Raw genomic sequence first — 20,173 nt, 5'->3', positions numbered from 1 at the left:
GGTAGACGGTCAGAACCTTTTTTCTCCGGGGTGAAACTGCCAAACCGGCAGAGCTTTAAGGTGAGAGGAGCAAAGTTCAAAGGAGATGTGTGGGGCTAGTTTTCTTTACACGGAGAGTGGTGGGGGCCTGAAACGCGCTGCCAGGAGTGGTGGTGTGGGCAAATATAATATGACATTTAAGAGGCTTTGAGATAGACTCATAGGTATGAAGGGAATGGAGGGATATGACTCCATGTTTAGGCAGGTTAGATTTTTAACTTGGCGGTCTTCTGCCCACTCGCTGGTAAAGCTGATCTCTTGCTGTGCTGTGGGCAGCTGGTATCTGGTGGGTGGGCAGGTTCCACAAACAGCGATCCAGTGAGGTTCTTTGAGTATAGCTGCAGTTGGGAAACTAATCCTAAGAAAATAAAGGGCCTCTGATTCTGGGATGTGGGAGGGCTGGTGGTACAGATTGAGAAACCTGTTATCTCTTGATGAAACTGCGATGAATGCAAAAGAGCTTCATTGACTGCCTGATGACTTAACCAAAAAGTGGTGTTATATTTGTTGGGTTTACTGATCGCGATGCATGGCGCACACAAGCCATTGATTTTGAATGAGGCAATGTAGAGTTGGTACCTTTGCCCCCTTCTCTAACGCCAACTGGCATGTTCATGATACCCCTCGTTCACACTAAGTTGAGATAGACAGGATTGCAATAAAGACCAGTGTCCCACTGATGCTGAAAAGAGGGTCTTAGTGACAAAAATGTTGGGCTCACTCTTTGCCTATTGTTACCACTGAGCTATTCTGTTCTTGTTTTTTGGAATTATATTTTGCACTAAAACCATGTCTAGGGTAGTAAATCTCAAAGCAGTGTACACAGAATGATATGTTTGATATACACTGTCATTTTAAAGGCCTTGACCATAGATCAGGGAACAGTGCAAACAGAAACAAGCTTTTTGATGCACAAAATCTGTGTCCGCCACAATGCAATTAAACTAATCCTGGAGATACAAAGACCGTCCTGTTGCAGGGTTTTGACCCAAAATGTCAACCACACCCTTCTACCAACAAAAACTGCTCATCTTCCGCCAGCAAATAGTTTGTTGCTTAATCGTTTGTCCATTTCCTCCATTTGCCTGCATGTGGTCCATATCCTTCCATCCCCTGCCTGTTCGTACACCTGCTTTAAATGGTAGTTAAATGTTGCTATCTTATCCGTCTCCACCATCTCCCTAGGCAACATATTCTACCCTGTTCATGTAAACAAAAAGGCCTTGCCAATCCTCTTTCAACTGTCCCCTCTCACCTTAAATCTATGCCCTATAGCAATTGATGTTTCCACCTTTGGGGAAAAAGATTCTGACATTTACCCAGTCCATAGCTCTCATAGTTTTATATCGTTCTAGCAGGTCTTCGCTCAGCCTCTGAGGTTCCAGAAAAAAATGATCCAGGTTTGTCTCTCCTCATAGCTAATGCTCATCGAGGAAATCATCTGGTGAACCTCTTTTGTGTCGTCTCTGCTTTCCACATCCTTCCTGTAATATGGTGACCAGCACCGCACACAATACTCCAATGTGGTCTAACTGAAGTCTTATACAGAGACAACATTCCTTTTAAACTCTATGCCCTGACTGATGAAGGCAGGCATACCATATGCCTTCTATATTATCCTAACTACTTGTGTAGAGCAATGGACTTGGACCCAAAGATCCCTCTGTTTGTTGCTGTCATTCATTACCTTGATGAGACTTCAAATTCCTGAATCTGTTCGTAATGTAAATGAATGCTGTTCAGTTTCCAAGCCATAACCAACTGTTTATTCCTGATAAGTTTCTAATAATAAAGGGAATTTTGCAGGTGTTGCCTGTGAAATTGAATCAAACATTTTAAGGGTGTATTTTTAAGTCTGTGTTCATCAGCGGGCACAGCGATTAATCATGCCATCTCCCACATGCGACAATGCAACCAGCATGATCTTCTTCTTTCGTGTCCCTCTTCCATGTTTCAAATGTTGAGCTCGCTGTCATCCTCCGTCCTGAATAGGACTTAAGCTTCCGGCAACGATCAGTGGGAGCCATCACTTGTTGCAATTGATGATGGTGGTAACAGAATTAGCTCAGGATAGATACTTCCAGTTTCCAGCCCCGCTACGTGGATGCTTCTGCCATGGGGCCACCAGTATGATGCATGACTTAGTGGAGGGACGGAGTCAGCACTGGCTATCAGGTACGCTGACCAGCATCCTCTCAGATGGGAAGCTGGAGAGCAGCAGGTCAGACGTTTGTTGATTGTAAAGTACCTCAGGATCACAAGAAGCTGTAAAGGAAGTTACACAACTGCAACTTTTTTTTGTTTCTGTCTAGTTTCGAGTGCATTAATTTCTCTGCCTCAACTTGTCATCATGCATTAAGGGGCTGTCCCACTTGGGGGGGTGGGGGGGGGGGAAGAATGTCTGTTATTGTCGATTGACCAGTATAACAAAGTAAGGGGGTGTATGGTAAGGAAAAACAGCCACTAAACATACACAAACAGTCACACGATAAAGAGTTTGTTTTTTCACACCATATTCTTCCTATACACATTACCGTAGCACCATTCTCTAACTTGTAGAACTAAGTTCTAATTTTTGGCATACACTTAAACTGACACTTGTTCGTTCTACCCACCACTCTGGAAGCCATGGTCAATGACTACAATGTTAATTTCAAGCAGAAAACCGAGTAAATACAAAACGGGGGTGAACTCACAGCACTGCGGCCACGGTGGCACAGCGGTAAAGTTACTGCCTTAAGGGCCTGTCCCACTGTACGAGGTCATTCAAGAGTTCTCCCGAGTTTCCCCTGATTCGAACTCAGAATTGCGGTAATAGCCGTTCGTACGTACTCGGGGCTCTCGTGGACATTTTTCACAGTGCTGAAAAAACTTCACACGTTACCGCGCTTCCCGAGTACCTGCCGTTAGCGTTACGAGACATCCACGAGACATCCACGAGCTCCGACGTAGCCGCTACGTACATTCTACATGCTTACCAAGAGTTTGATTTTTTTTAAACTCGGGAGAGCTCTTGAATTACCTCGTACAGTGGGACAGGCCTTTTACAGCACTTGTATCAGTATCAGTATCAGTATATCTTTATTGTCATTTTCCTGAGTACTCACATACCCAGAGGAAACAAAAAAACATTGCTCAACCAGTGTCCATTCAGTGTGCAGTACAAATAACAACAAATAAATATAAAAATAAAAATACATATATCATGAACAAATTAAATTAAACACTCTACTCTCTACTAAACATCAACAGGCGTTCCGATCGACAGCTGCTGCAGTGTGTCCAGGTTGATGGTTGGTGCGCGATACTTTGGCAGGGGGCAAAGTCCGTTTATCAGTTTTATAGCCTGCGGGAAGAAGCTGAGGAGCATCCTGCTGGTTTTGCAGCTAATGCTCCTGTACCTCTTCCCAGATAGCAGGATGGAGAATATGTGATGCGATGGGTGGTAGGGGTCTTTGATGATGGAGATGGGTCTGTTGATACATCTCTTCCTGTATATGTCCAGCAAGAAAGGGAGTGGAGCACCAATAATCCTGCTGGCGTGCCGGAGACCCGGGTTCGATCCCAACTACGGGTGCTGTCTGTACGGAGTTTGTACATTCTCAATGTACACAAATTGTATATGGCAGTTACAATAAGTTTTACTGAAAAGGCAGAATGCTTCCTTAAAATACCTGATTCCCACAGTGAGACTGAGAGTTGGATTTAAATTCAGTAGCTTGCACTTGTTTCCCAAGCAACCTCCCACTGGAAGCATCTGGTTCTATCCTTGGAAGATTGCTTGGAGGAATTAACAAAGTTTGACATGCCGTCCCAAAAATTACTCATTTATTTCTCCTCTACTTTCTGTTGATTAACCTGTTCCTCAGTCCAGGAATTATTTATCCACAATCCCACGGATCCCTAATCTAGTGTAACCGACTCTAGTGTGGGCCCCATATCAAATTCCTTCTGTGACTAAATATACCATAACTATCAGCTTCCCATCGCATGCCTGGCCTGCTGCATTACTCCAGCATTTTGTGGCCACCTCCCAAGTTGGATGCAGAATTTACAGAAATATGTTCACAAAAATTACAGGATTTAAAACTATTTTCTTTATAGAAACATAGAAATTAGGTGCAGGAGTAGGCCATTCGGCCCTTCGAGCCTGCACCGCCATTTAATATGATCATGGCTGATCATCCAACTCAGTATCCCGTACCTGCCTTTTCTCCATACCCTCTGATCCCCTTGGCCACAAGGGCCACATCTAACTCCCTCTTAAATATAGCCAATGAACTGGCCTCAACTACCCTCTGTGGCAGAGAGTTCCAGAGATTCACCACTCTCTGTGTGAAAAAAGTTCTCCTCATCTCTGTTTTAAAGGATTTCCCCCTTATCCTTAAGCTGTGACCCCTTGTCCTGGACTTCCCCAACATCAGAAACAATCTTCCTGCATCTAGCCTGTCCAACCCCTTAAGAATTTTGTAAGTTTCTATAAGATCCCCTCTCAATCTCCTAAACTCTAGAGAGTATAAACCAAGTCTATCCAGTCTTTCTTCATAAGACAGTCCTGACATCCCAGGAACCTTCTCTGCACTCCCTCTATGGCAATAATGTCCTTCCTCAGATTTGGAGACCAAAACTGCACGCAATACTCCAGGTGTGGTCTCACCAAGACCCTATACAACTGCAGTAGAACCTCCCTGCTCCTATACTCAAATCCTCTTGCTATGAAAGCCAACATGCCATTCGCTTTCTTTACTGCCTGCTGCACCTGCATGCCTACCTTCAATGACTGGTGTACCATGACACCCAGGTCTCGCTGCATCTCCCCCTTTCCCAATCGGCCACCGTTTAGATAATAATCTGCTTTCCCGTTTTTGCCACCAAAATGGATAACCTCACATTTATCCACATTAAACTGCATCTGCCAAACATTTGCCCACTCACCCAGCCTATCCAAGTCACCTTGCAGTCTCCTAGCATCCTCCTCACACCTAACACTGCCCCCCAGCTTAGTGTCATCCGCAAACTTGGAGATATTGCCTTCAATTCCCTCATCCAGATCATTAATATATATTGTAAATAGCTGGGGTCCCAGTACTGAGCCTTGCGGTACCCCACTAGTCACTGCCTGCCATTGTGAAAAGGACCCGTTTACTACTACTCTTTGCTTCCTGTTTGCCAGCCAGTTCTCTATCCACATCAATACTGAACCCCCAATGCCATGTGCTTTAAGTTTGTATACTAATCTCTTATGTGGGACCTTGTCGAAAGCCTTCTGGAAGTCCAGATACACCACATCCACTGGTTCTCCCCTTATCTCCCCGAAACACGGAAGTCTCTAACTGAGATGGGGCGGTGGGTATATGGAATGAGCTGATGTGGAACTTCTGTACGGAGTTTGTACATGTGGGTTTTCCCCGGTCCTCCAGTTTCCTCCCACACTCCAAAGACGTACAGGTTTTTGGTTAATTGGCTTCTGTAAATTATATGTTGTCCCTAGTGTGCAGGATAGTGTTAGTGTATGGGGTGATCGCTGGTTGGTGCGGACTCGGTGGACCAAACGGCCTGTTTTCATGCTATATCTCTAAAATAAACAAAGGAGCTGCCAGAGGAAGTATTTGAAGCAGGTACAATAACAGCATTTAAAAGATTTAACAGGTACTATAACAGCATTTGAAAGCATTTAACAGGTACATGGATTGAAAAGCTTTAGAGAGGATATAGGCCAAACACGGGCCTAGTGTAGAAGGGGCATCATGAACAAGTTGGGCCAAAGGAGTCTGAAGAAGGGTCGCGACCCGAAACGTTGCCTATTTCCTTCACTCTATAGATGCTGCCTCACCTGCTCAGTTTCTCCAGCATTTTTGTCTACCTTGGGCCGAAGGTCCTGTTATCGTGCTCTACGACTCTATGAATTGTAATAATTTGGCTCGGCAACTAGTGTGGCATGTGAAGAAGTGGCCAACGTTTCACTTCAAAGACCTTTTGGCAAAGGCAATGGAAGTGAAGGGGAGGGTGATGCAGATGAGGTGGAAGGGGAGGAGATGTGTGATAATATGGGGGCAATTACAAAACTGCATAACCGGCTGATAACGGGACGTCAAGATATAAAATAATAAATATTGATGGAGCTCGCAATCGTAACGTGTATTCATTACAGCACCTGTTGTTTAAACCAGTGGTTGATGCCAAACTTGGGATTGTGTCCAAAAGATTGAAGTGCCTGATGTTAACATCCTGTTTCCAAACAGGTTGTAAAAATAGCCTTGTATCAAAGACATTCCATGGAATAAATATTTGGTCTTTGTCATTGGTCTTCAGTTTGTTTGAAGAGTCACTGGTTCTCCCTTGAACATCTCGACTAGAATATTTCCTTCAAGGTGGAGTACGGTGCATGTTGGAGTCTTGAGGGTCATCTTACTAAAGGAATGTTATTTCCATGAATCTTAAGTCGACTGGTTGAGATCTTGTGATTGAATTCTGTAATTGTTTGTATTCTACCTTTCGTCAATGAGCTGCTTTGACATATAACTTTTTGTAAATAAGCTGTTCATCTCGTTCAAGGAGAACTGGTTGAAATGAAAAGAGACGCACTTCATCATTTGCCAGTAAGTGACTTGCCTTAATAGATTGTATGTTCAGACTTAGACAGGAGTAACTAAGATCCGGACAGGGTGCTTTAGGGCGGCACAGTGGTGCAGCGGTAGAGTTCCTACCTTACAGAGCCAGTAATCCAGGCTCGAACCTGACTACAGGTGCTGTCTGTACAGAGTTTGCACGTTCTCCCTGTGATCCTGTGGGTTTTCTCCAGGTTCTCTGGCTTCCTCCCACATCCCAAAGATGTGCAGATTTGTAGGTTAATTGGCTTCTGTCATTTGTCCCTTGAGTACAGGATAGAACTTGAGTACGGGTGATTGATGGACGATGTGGACTCGGTCGGGCCGAAAGACTCTGTTTTCACGCTGTATCACCTAACTAAAACTGAACTAAGGGGGATCCTGAAGTCGAGAGGCCTAACAGGACCACGGTTTAATTTTCCGACAATGATGTCCAAGATCCCTAAACCCTCTCTCAATTCTTAGCAATAAATAACGTACTGTTTAAGAAAGAACTGCAGATGCTGGTAAAATCGAAGGTAGACACAAAATGCTGGAGTAAAGGGCCTGTCCCACTTAAGATAAGATAAGATAAGATACAAATTTATTGTCATTTGGACCCCTTGAGGTCCAAACGAAATGCCGTTTCTGCAGCCATACATACAAACACATAGACCCAAGACACAACATAAATTACATAAACATCCATCACATCGCTGTGATGGAAGGCCAAATAAACTTATTTCTCCACTGCACTCTCCCCCCCCTGATGTCAGAGTCAAAGTCAAAGCCCCCGGCTGGCGTCATTTGAGCGTCATTTACGCGACATCATTTACGCGTCATGACGTGCACGTGATGCATGCAGGGCGTGCATTACGCGCGCATGGTGCGTGGTGACGTAGGCAGTGATGTGCGGTCCCATGCGGCGCCCCAGGATTTTGAGTGACGCCATCTGCGTGACGCGCAAATGACGCCCAAGTGGGACAGGCCCGTAAACTCACCGGGTGAGGCAGTATCTATGGAGAGAAGGAATTGGTGACATTTTGGGTCGAGGCCCTTCTTCAGACTGTACTGATCTTCACTGATGATCCATCTCTAATTCCACTGTTGTTTAACCATCCTATGGCTTAATTCCTTAAGGTCACCATTCCGCCACAGCCAAAAACTTTGAATAATGTGACTGGGGACAAATACAGGTTAGTTTTTGTCCTGTTATTTAGCTGTTTAGCTACTTCCAACAAAATAATTCTGGAGACACGACAGGCTATCCTTGCATGGATATCGGTCACTTTGCTGTGTTGCTGCTGGAGTGGTTTTTTTAGTCTTCCTGAATAAACAGATACACAGGAATTTGCAGTTGAAGTCCAAATACTGCTCAGAACTGTCCCATAGATAGACTTTCCAGTCCTGGCAATCGATGCAAATCAAAAATATCCAGATGCTGAAACTCTGAAGTAAAAAGAGAAAATGCTTGAATAAAAACCTAGCAGGTCAAGTCGCATCTGTGGAAAGAGAATCAAAGTTAATGTTGCAGGTTGAAGAACAACCTTCCCCATATATATTGGGATCAGCTGTTGTCCTGTGTGTGAATGTTTTTGGTGCTTTGTTGGTCCTGCAGTTAAGTCAAAGGAAAATTGTGACACTGCAAGTTAGCACTCTTTCCAGGTTAAGAAAATGAAGTGTCTGCAGCTGAGATCGTCAGTCACAAGGGTTCTAATACGGGGTAAGATTCAACACTTGTAAGCTGCCTACTGAGAGAATGTCGTTCCTAAAGGGCCTGTCCCACTTTCACAACCTAATTCACGACCTCTGCCGAGTTTGCCCTTGAATCATACTCGCAGCATGGTCGTCACGAGGTCGTAGCAGGTCGTAGCAGGTCGTGATGCTAGTCGTAGGTATTCGTGGCATCAAGTAGGTCGGGGCGTTTTTCTAGCATGATGAAAAATGTCCACGGGTAAAAAAGGTCGTGAATTAGGTCGTGAAAGTGGGACAGGCCCTTTAGTAACTACAGGGCAGCCCAGTGGTGCAGTGGTAGAGTTGCTGCCTCACAGTGCCAGATGCCCGGATTCGATCCTGACCTCTGGTGCTGTCTGTGTGGAGTTTGCATGTCGTCCCTATGACGATATGGGCTATTTCTGATTTATTCCCAAATTTCTAAAGGTTGAGGTTTGGCAGGTTTCTTAATTGGCTTCTGTAAATTGTTCCTAGTGTGTAGGCTAGAACTAGTGTAAGGGTATCATTGGTTGGCAGATGGTGGTTTACACCGAAGATAGACACAAAATGCTGGGGTAACTCAGCGCGACAGGCAGCATCTCCGGGGAGAAGGAATGTGTGACGTTTCGGGCCGAGATCCTTCTTCAGACCTGAAGGGTCTCAACCCAAACATCATAGGCCTCTCCAACGTTTTCTTAATTTTGTTCATTGAGTTAACGACTGCCTTGATGACATATGAGTTCATTTCTGAAAGCATGCCGTGCATTGAAAGATGCATTGTAGAATTACTGGACTGAATCTTCTGTGGGTAAAGAAATGATGGGAAAATCCATTCAAAGAAACCAGTTATTGACAACTAATCAATATTGGGGATATCCTACTGGGATTCTTTCATGGACTTTCCATCATTCCAATGGTTAACGACACAGATCATCTTTAGGCTGATAGTAGTTGTTTTGCGTCCCTTGGAGACTTTTATTAATAGATCCATATAAACAAAAGTTGTGTAGGAAAAAACTGCAGATGCTGATTTACACTGAAGAGTGACACAACATGCTGGAGTAACTCAGTGGGTTAGGCCGCACCTCTAAGAATAGGTGCCTTTTCAGGTCGAGACCTATAGACTATTAAGGAAGGGTTTGAAAAAGGGTCTTGACCTGAACCATCACCAATTCCCTTTCTCCAGAGGTGCTGCCTGGCCGGCTGAGTTACTCCAGCATTTGGTGTATTTCTATTTTAGTCTGGTCGTCATTCTTTTGCATCCCTTGGAAAATTTTGTTAATAGATCCATATAAATAAAAGTTGCTTTTATTGTTGACGAAGGTGTCGTGTGGGATTAAATTGCTGAAGGTAAGAATATTTATGCAGTTGTAAGACTGTGTATTCAAACAGCTGAAAGCAATCTCCATGTTTTGGGTTGAGATCTATTATTTCTTGAAGGCCATTAACCTTTGAGAACTGCATTTAGGGCAGGACCAACACTCAGCATCTTAACACTCACAATGCGGAGAAATTAAGCCTCTGGTGTGAAAAGATGATGATTAATGTCTTGTTCTCTACCTCTTGGAGTTCACAGCAAGGTCACAACTTTATAGCCCATGCAGGTCGATCCAGGCTACTGTCCCAGGATTAGTAATTCCAAAATGAAGCATGTCATTTTGTAGTTGGTTAGGCCTCACTTAAATCATTGTGAACAGATTGTTGGTTTTCTCTCGGTTTTATGTGTTATTAGATTGTTGGTGTGTATTATTAAATATTTGCAATAGGATCAGAAATGCTAGTTTTAGTTCAGAAAATTGAAACCACCCAGACAGGCTTGAAGATTTTGTTTTTTTTAACTTAAGCCTCAAGTAATTTGATTGAGGTCTAAAATAATGAAGGGATTATATGCTGTGCGCACTCATAAATTATTTCAAGCAGATAGCTTGTGGAAGACCAATGCATTATGTGGATGATTACATTGTGAGTCCTGAGGAGCAGGCCAGAAGATATGGTGGCAAGTCCCAGCCTGATTTTTGTCATCCCGTCTGGATCCCTGTCCAAAAGAAAATGCTATCTGTCCACTTGTCGCCTTATTAATAAGTAATAGGAACTTGAAGATATTTATTTTCAAGGTGGGGGGTGTATGGAAAAAGCTGCCAGAGGAGGTAGTTGAGGCAGGTATTCTAACAACATTTTAAATATATTTGGACAGGCACCTGGAAGGGGGGGGGGGGTTGATGGGGCAGAGAGAGAAGTAACACCGTAAATCCTGGAATGCTCAACCCAATCGCTCTGAGAGCATCTTCACCAATAGAACACGGATAGGACAGTTTTGGAGCGATATGGGCCAAACACGGGCAGGTGGAACTAGTGTTGCTGGGACATGTTGGCCGTTGTGGGCAAGTTGGGCTGAATGGCCTATTTCCACGCTGTATCACTCTATGACTATGACTGCAGTGTTTTAAGAAGATGGGAACCAATCTTTTCTCAAAAGCAGTTGAGAATCAACAAGAAATGCCAACCTTGCCAACGATTCTTCCGTCCTGTAAGTGAACAATGAAAGAGAATAGTGGACCATTCTGAGATCACAATGCAGCGATCTACCAAATGACCATGAGGTATTTTGTGTAACTTTTCAAGTACTTGCCCGTGACCACAATATTGAGATGTTATATATGAATTTCTTCCACTGGCATGCAGCTCTTTTCTCGTTGAGCCATGAGCCTGAATCTGTTGTGAGAGAAATTAGATGCAGTCTGGGCCTTGTTCCCAGTGGGCATGCTGACGGCAAAAAGCTATCTCGAGTTCAATATAAATTGGCACTTCATGGTTGCCATGGCCACAAAGATGGGAGGTGTGTGGGAAATAGAATTGTCACTTCAATAAAAGATGTTGTGAACTTGGAATAGAATTTAAGCTTTACTGTGCATGTAAACTGCTGCATCCAACCAAGTAAATCATTTTAAAGCAACATGGAATAGATGGCGCCTTGGGATGTTTTAAAATCATTAAAATTAAGCTGCATTAGCCAAGCTTCCGTAGAAAATCCAAGATTTCCGAAACTGCTTGAGGCAGATGGGAGACCAATGGTTTGGCAGACATCTCCGTACATGGTAATAATGGATCGTTGAAGAGAAATGCAAATATTTATGGCAGGGGAGTTCATTATATATCCTCAAACAACTTAATAGGTTCTTGATACATAAGGATGTCAAAAGTTACCATGAGAAGACAGGAGAATGGGGCTGAGAGGGAAAGATAGATCAGCCATGAATAAATGGCAGAGTAGACTTGATGGGACAAATTGCCAAATTCTACTCCTATGCCATGAACAGTGAACAATGCCTACTATTTTTACCCATGGCTCTCTGTAGACTTGCAAGTCAATTTGTATCTTCATCTTCATTGATTGTGTGAGATCCACCAGGCCCAGGTGGGCATCAGCCAAACTTGATGACAAAGCAATAGGAACAAAAGAAGGGATTGTCAAGGCCATTGCTTGTATATCCAGGTTCCCTTGGGGCAATATCTGATGTTCATTTGTGTTTTACATGTGATGGCATGATCAAATACTTGCATGCTTGAATATTTTAGTGTGGTCGCGCACTTTAACCATAAGGCCACCACGCATAATTGAGTTTGAAAATGGCACCCATCCTACATCAGTATTGGTAGTCATCCGGTTGGAGAAGAGGAAGGATCAGAGACATTTGAGGATGAAATGATTGGGATCAGGGAGGCTGGTGTATCTTGGAGAAGGGAGATTGGAGAGGCTGGCAGCAATTGTTTGATGAGAACCATTGGGGCAACCAGCATATTAATATAATATAAGATAAGGAGTAGATTGGGAGGTGTAGCTTGAGCATCTGGGGCATACGGATAGCAGTAGAGACTCGTGGAGTTGCAGGGAGCCACTTGGAATATTTTGAAGGAGCAGGAAACCAAGAAACCAAGAGCCTCTGGTCATTTGGTGGGTAGTTCAGTGAAAAAACATTTGGCCACCTTAAGGCATAAGTAAACATTTTGGTTATCTGTAGATCTCCCTGTTTAGTGTCAGAGGTGTCAGGACCATGTCATGAGGTGCTTAGTGTAATGAAAATTAGGTAAAATGCTGCAAATTTTGTTACAAGAGGCATGTTGCACAGGGAAATATATTATCTGCTCAACCTTGATGTGGAACTGACTCGGGCTATGAGGGTGACTCATGGCAGGAACTGCCTGGTTAAGTTCCCTGACCAGATCAAATGCCATATTTGCTGGGTTAACGTTTTGTTGGAGTTGAATAGTGCTGAAAGGGAATTGCAATGCAACCTAGGCCACAGTTTTGGGGCGTGTAATGAGACATGAATCCCATTGTTTCATGGTACAATGTCCTCTGCAGGGGCGCCTCCCATGATATCCAGCTTTAAGGCACACACCTATGGGTGACCAAAACCTTTGGAGAGTACTGAATATGTGGACATGGGAGGGGTGTTGGTCAGTTGAAGAGAGTTGAAGAAGAATCAAGGGGATGAAACTGCAAGAAACGAACCTTCAGCCAGAATTTTTGTTTTAATTCAGTGATCATTTGATTTCTCTTTTATTTCTCGCTTTCTTGATTGCTAAAGTATAAACATATCAAAAATGAAATACGTTTCTTGTTGTATTGAAGCTGTATTCCCAATTCTAGTAATAACAAAAGGGGAAAATGTGTTTTATTTAAATGAAGATTTTGCATTTGATATTACTTGTTAATATTAATATTTTTAATATTTCGGGCACAGTCTGCTGACAGTGAGTTCTTTACTAGCAAAGGCCTAATGTGACAGCTGTCTCAAACATTGAGCGCAGTCAGCCGAACAGTAAGTTTTATATTTCATTACTTTTTAAATATAAATATTTCCTCGGGATTTATGAATTAACAAGTAGATTGTCCTGGTGTTACAAGCACGAGTTTAGATGAAATATAATGTTGGGGCACATTGGATCAATGGCAGGATTTGAAGGCACAATGCCATGTTTTAAAGCTATGCCGTTTTGATTTCAAATTTATTTCACAAATTGTTTATCAAGAAAATATCTGAAGTTCAAATTGTTACATTGAACGATGCTTGAGGTGGTTCCGTTAGGGTAGTTTTGACTATTTGTGCACATGTAAGAACTTGTAGTGAAAGAGGTTGACACGGTATGCTTTATTAAATCGGTGGGCTTTTGTGCACTGCACCATGGATACAATACCAAGCATTTTTTTAGTTAAAAAATATATAATTATGGTGACAAATAGTACCGGTGATAAAAGTGGCTGCAGATAGTGTGAGCAATGGCATCACAGTGGCATCGATCACCCACAAAATGACTTCTATAGCTGTATGCTGGGACTAGGCTTTTATTCACTTGGCCTAATAAGGAACATAATGAGATAAAGCCAATGCGGATAATGAACAGATGCATATAACTAATGAACAAAGCTGTGTTTAGGAGCAAGGGAGAATGAATGCATGCCACAGTCAGAACTCCACCAGCATCCCCTGCCCCATTCCTCCTTGCTTTCCCCAGGGACCCTGCAATTTATCCTCTCTCTCACGTGCACATTAACTCCCCTTTGATTCTTTTGCTACTTGCTCAGATTAAGAGGTAATTTACAATAGTCAATTAACCTACCGGCATGTTTTTGGGATGTGTGAATTTGTGCAGGAGTTACAAAAGCCTGACGTTGTACATCACTAGTGATGTAAGAACAGATACTTTCCTACAGTCATCATGTTCTTTAACCAACCTGGACGACCCTAACTAACTGGACAATGGAACACTATGGACCATCTCCTGCACCACCACATACTTGCTTTTTTCTAATTGTTTTGTACTAAAGTCCCTTTTTTGCATAGTCTTTTTTCTAGTTTTACTATCTTGGAGAATTTTGGGTAATTTAGCTATAATTTATGTATATTTGTGTATCTGAATCTATGTGCCTGTGCTGGGGCGGAAATCGCTATCAAAACATGGGGCACACATGCACACACACGCACGAGGGTTCGGTCGTGGGCCCTGTGGACGATAACATTGGGAGCTGACATGGGTGGTGACTGACGCTGAACCCCACCAACAGCAGCTTCGTCCGCCCACAATCATGGGGCTTCAATCGGCCCGTCCGCGGGGCCTTTCATCGCCCGGCGCGGCATAAAACCGGCCGTGGGATCTTCCATCGCCCGGCGGGGGCTTCAACATCGGGAGCCTCGATCGCCTCGGCAATGCAATTCAGGATCAGGAGTTATGATGGTGTGCCAAGACTCAAGGGCCTGAGCTACAAGGAGAGAATAGGCAAGCTAGGGCTATATTCCTTGAGTGCAGGATGCTAACGGGTGATCATATAAATGTGTATCACATCATGAGGGGAATGATTAGGGTAAATGCACAGTGCTTTACCCAGAGTGGGGGAATCAAGAACCAGAGGATATAAGATGAGAGGGAAAAGATTTGATGGGAACTCGAAGGGCAACCTTTTCACCCTGAGGGTGGTGGGTACATGGAATGAGCTGCCAGAGGAGGTAGTTGAGGCAAGTACAATGACACCATTTAAAAGACAATTGGACAGGTACATGGATAGGAAAGGTTTAGAGGGATATGGGCCAAATGTAAGCAAATGGGGCTTAGATGGTGCATCTTGGTTGGCATGGACGCGTTGGGCCTGTTTCCGTGCTCCATTACTCGATAAGATCACGCCCAGAAGCCTGGCAGTGTGAGACATCCCGGCACCACATGGTATGCCTCTGCACCACCCAATAGTTTTATTATTGTTTTAATGGATATAACAATTAGTGATATTTATGCCACTGTTAATAGTGGTAAATATGTAGCTGCTTCATTCCATTAGGAATAGGAGAAGGACGCAGGGACAGGCAACATCTCTGGAGAGAAGGAATGGGTGATATTTTGGGTCGAGACCCTTCTTTAGACAGGTTGTGGGAATTGGCTGATCAGTCTCCAGATTTATTTTCTACTCGCTTGTAAATTGGTGTGCATTCCTGATGCATCATGTCAAAGGAGCACAACACTGGTACGGACTTTACCGAGCCACTTTCCACCAGAACCTCTGTACTACGGCTGCAGTCTATTAACGCACTTAATATGATGCAAGCTGCCCTGGAGACCGGCTTCCTTTGTGTTGATCTCTCTGATCTTTCCACGCAGAGTCCAGAATACATAATGAATCCTGACTTCCAGATGCCATGCAGTTGTTTTCTCCTGGTGTTCTGGTGTTTATAGACTTAGATCCCACAATAAAAATGAGGCCACTTCTGTCAATGTTTTTTTCTTTTTGCCTCCTGATTCCTTGTCTGCACTTGGGATAATACAGATCCAATTAAATTGGTAATTCAATGTTTGGTAATTCAAGACTTGCTATTTTTGCCTGTCATCACTACTCATTGATAATAAAAAAAATAGCACAGCATCCCACCCATATCTCTGGAAATTTGGATCGACTGTTGTAGTGTATGGAGATATTTCTATTCAGAAATATCTCCATTTAAAAAATGTGGAATCCACTCATAGCTCTTGTATCAGTTTTCTCAGTAAAATTCCTCTTTTGAAATTGGTTCTGATTTTCACAGAGTTTACCATAATCTACAACAAAATGTGTGGCAAATCATGTTGTCATTTTGCGCAATACTTTGAAACAAATGTTTATGGTTTAAGAGTCTACACCTATTTGAACACTATCATGCTAGTCTTAAAAATAAAATACAGTGCTGGAGTAACTGAGCAGGTCAGGCAGCATCCCTGGAGAACTTGGAAAGGTGACGCTTTGGGTCAGGACCCTTATGAAGAATTATATACAATTCTGAAGAAGTGTCCCGGCCTGAAACATCACCCATCTATGTTTTACAGAGATGCTGCCTGGCCCGCTGAGTTTCTTCATCTTTGTAAACCTGCATCTGTTCCTTGTTTCGACATCAAACAAACCTATTGTTTTCTTCTTGGTGTGTTTGCCTCCTTGCATACATTTATTTTATTTGCCTCGGCAACTGGAGTTCCACATTCCTGCCATTGAAGAAATGTTTCTCTTGAACTTTCTACAGATTTCATCTTTATGAGCCCTAGTCTTTGTGCACTCTATACAATTGATATTCATACATCGAATCTAATTGAATCTCAGCTGCTTTGCAACAGCTACTATGGACCAAGTCCATCTCCTTGACTGGTATAGTTTAACGCCTTAATTAGTCAGATCCTTGATTTGCACAATGCTGTAATCCCTGTTTATTCCATGTAATTATGAATTTAGGAGTGGCACGGTGCCACAGCGGTAGAGTTGCTGCCTTACACGCCAGCGACCCGATTTTGATTCTGACTACGGGGGCTGTCTGTACGGAGTTTGTTCATTCTCCCTGTGACTATATGGGTTTTCTGAAGAAGGGTTTCGGCCCTAAACATTGCCTATTTCCTTCGCTCCATAGATGCTGCTGCACCCGCTGAGTTTCTCCAGCTTTTTTGTGTAACCTTCGATTCTCCAGCATCTGCAGTTCCTTCTTAAACGCTGGGTTTTCTTCAGGTGCCCCGGTTTCCTCCCACACCCCAAAGACGTACAGTTTGTAAGTTAGTTGGCTTCAATAAAGTTGCAAATTGTCACTAGTGTGTAGGATAGTGCTCATGTGCGAGATGATCGCTGGTCAGTGCGGAATCAATGGGCCAAAGGGCCTGTTTCCACACTGTATCTCTAAAGTCTTTCAATCTAAGTACAAAATGTTTTCAGTTGCCTAAGTTGTTCTTGATCTTTCCTAGTTAACCACTGCCAAGTTTCATTTTGAATAATAATAATAATAATAATAATAATAATAACTTTATTTATAAAGCGCTTTTAGACAACATCAGTTACCACAAAGTGCTGTACATGGGAAGTCAACAAAAAGTTATTACAAACTACTAAAACCATTAAGACGACAGGACTATAAAAACAGTAAAAATTAAAAGACATTAAAAGCACTAAAACAGGAACAATGTCTCAGCCAGTGTCGAAAGCCAGTGAATAAAAGTGAGTTTTTAGGGAGGATTTAAAGATGGACAGTGAAGGGGCCTGTCTGATCTGCAGCGGCAAGGTGTTCCAGAGTGCCGGGGCAGCAACAGAAAAGGCTCTATCCCCTCTGAGCTTCCGCTTAGACCTTGGTACCTCAAGGAGCAGCTGATCCGCTGACCTGAGGCACCGGGTAGGAGCATATAGGTGGAGCAGCTCAGAGAGGTAAGGCGGGGCGAGGCCATTCAATGATTTAAAAACAAATAAAAGAATTTTAAAATGAACTCGAAAGTGCACTGGGAGCCAGTGAAGGGAGGCCAAAATTGGCGTAATGTGCTCCCTCTTTCGAGTTCCGGTTAAAAGGCGAGCGGCAGCATTTTGGACCAACTGGAGACGAGCCAACGAAGCTCGTGAGACTCCAGAGTAGAGCGCGTTACAGTAATCCAGCCGAGATGAAATAAAGGCATGAATTACTGTTTCAAAATGCTGCTGCTCGAGAATGGGCTTCACCTTTGCCAGTTCCTTAGGTGAAAGAAGCTGGACTTAACCACTGCGCCTATTTGTTTATCTAATTTAAAATCACCGTCCATCATAAAACCCAGGTTTAAAACTGTTGGCTTTACGAACACTGCAAGTGGACCCAAGTCAACAGAGGGAGGTTCGCGGCAGCCATTAGGGCCGAACAAAATCACTTCTGTCTAGATCGAGATATGTCATTGCCCCTCTCAGATATTTGCTTCATACGTTTTCAATGTAGTTTGGATTAGCAATGAGATGACTGACTGTGTTACAAAACTTTGTTTCCATTTCTATACAAGAACTCCACATGTTACAAATGGGTCATGTCACGTTCTATTAATTCACTATTTGTGTATTGACAGGCTAATCATGAAGAAGTCATCAACTCAGCCACAATCTAATTCCATCCAATTCTGACTGGGACCTACTTCGTGCAAGAGGCTTAGAAACATAGAAACATAGAAAATAGGTGCAGGAGTAGGCCATTCGGCCCTTCGAGCCTGCACCGCCATTCGATATGATCATGGCTGATCATCCAACTCAACATCCCATCCCTGCCTTCTCTCCATACCCCCTGATCCCTTTGGCCACAAGGGCCACATCTAACTCCCTTAGATGGGCCAGAATTAGTTGAGTGCATCCAATAGGGTTTTTTTGAAACAGTATGTGGATATTCTAACTCAAGCGACCATCCTGGACCTTGTGTAGTGAAACAACCCTGGCCGGGTGACTACCATTTCAATAGGAGATAACTTTGGGAATAGTGACCAAAGGTTTTAAGATAGTTATGAATAAGGATAGATCTGGTCCTTAGGGGGAAGTACTAAACTGGGAAGGCAACAATGTTAAGCAGGAGGTATGACCTGAAGCTGTTAAATGGATACATTTGCATCTCACATGTGGGTGTTATTTAAATAGCAGCTAATCAGAGTTCAGGACCAGTGTGTTCTAGTTAAGGGGAGGGACAAGGTGGCAAAGTAGGAGAACCTTGGATGATGAGAGAGGTTTTGAGTATTGGTCAAAATGAAGAGGGAATGTGTGGTTTAGACGAGGCATTTGAGAAATAGAAAGAAAGCAGGGAAAGAACAAACAGACAATGAGGAAGGCCAGAAAGGCCTATGAAATGTCATTGGCATCAGATGAAAGAAAATCCCAAATTATGCGTAAATAACAAGGGGGGTAACTAGGGTAGGGTAGGACTATACAGGGGTAAAGGGGGGAATTAATGCTTGGAGTGAGAGGATGTAGTTGATTTTCTAAATGCTTTGCATCCATATTCACCAAGGAGCGGGACATTGAGGGTAGTGAAATCAGGGGGAGTATGCTAAAACATAGGGTCAGGCATCATCTGTGGAGGGAATAGGTAGGCAATCTTTTGGGTCAGGGCCCTTTGTTTGTCTGAAAAAGGGTTTTGACCTGAAGCGTCGCCTATCCACTCCCTCGACAGATGCTGCCTGACCTGCTGAGTTACTCCAGCACCTTGTGTTTTGAATGAAAATGTAGAAGGGTTTGTTGGTCAGTTTGCAGACAACACAAAAATTGGTGAAGTTGCTAATAGTGAAGAAGGCTCATCAAAGGATACAGAAGGATCAATTAGTTACAGATATGTGTGGAGAGATGGCAGATGGAATATAATCTGGGAATGTGTGAGGTGTTGCATTTGGGTGGTCAATTGTAAGGGGAAGGTACAGTTAATGACAGAACCACCAACGGCATGAATGTAAAAAGGGATCTTGGGGTCCAAATCCATAGCTCATTGAAAGTAGCAACACAAAAAGACTGGTAGAGTGGACTGGTGCATGGTATGCTTGCTTTCATTAGTGGGGGCATTGTGTATAAGAGTCAGGAAGTCATGTTACAGGTTTATAAAGCTGTTGATTGAGCTACATTTGGAGTGCATTTCTTGTTGCCCTAGTGCAGGATGGATGTGGGTGCTTTGGAGAGAGTACCAAAGAATTTTAACAGATTGGACACGAATTAGATAAAATTAAATATAAAGAGAGGTTGGATAAACTATAAACAAACCACTACAGATGTTGGTTAATACACAAAAGGGCACAAAGTGCTGGAGTAACTCAGCAGTTCAGGTAGTATCCTTGATAGGTGACGTTTCAGGTCATGACCCTTCTTCAGACTGATCTTGATGCAAAGACAACACACGCCTTTGCAAGTCTAATTGTCAGGAGTGACTCTTTCCGAGTTCATCCGTGCACATTGCTGCTCTGTATATCCTCTCCTCCTGTTCCCTTTTGGCTCCCTCTGTACTTTTCCACTTCTCCTTTCTCCTTGAAAATAGACACTCAGCGGGACAGGCAGCATCTCTGGACAGAAGAAATGGGTGACA

The 20,173-nt window shown here is 43.3% G+C and overlaps 1 protein-coding gene across 3 annotated transcripts in view; it reads left to right on the top strand.

Annotated features, from left to right (window-relative positions):
* The window catches only part of pknox2 (pbx/knotted 1 homeobox 2), a 409,128-nt gene that overhangs the window by 62,601 nt on the left and 326,354 nt on the right, over positions 1 to 20,173 (top strand). The gene's annotated exons all lie outside the window — the stretch shown is intronic.

The sequence above is a fragment of the Leucoraja erinacea genome, chromosome 32, assembly GCF_028641065.1.
Source record: "Leucoraja erinacea ecotype New England chromosome 32, Leri_hhj_1, whole genome shotgun sequence".
In the NCBI taxonomy this organism is placed as follows: Eukaryota; Metazoa; Chordata; class Chondrichthyes; order Rajiformes; family Rajidae; genus Leucoraja; species Leucoraja erinaceus.
Note: the sequence above shows the minus strand (reverse complement) of the source record. Positions and strands in the feature narration are given on the sequence as shown.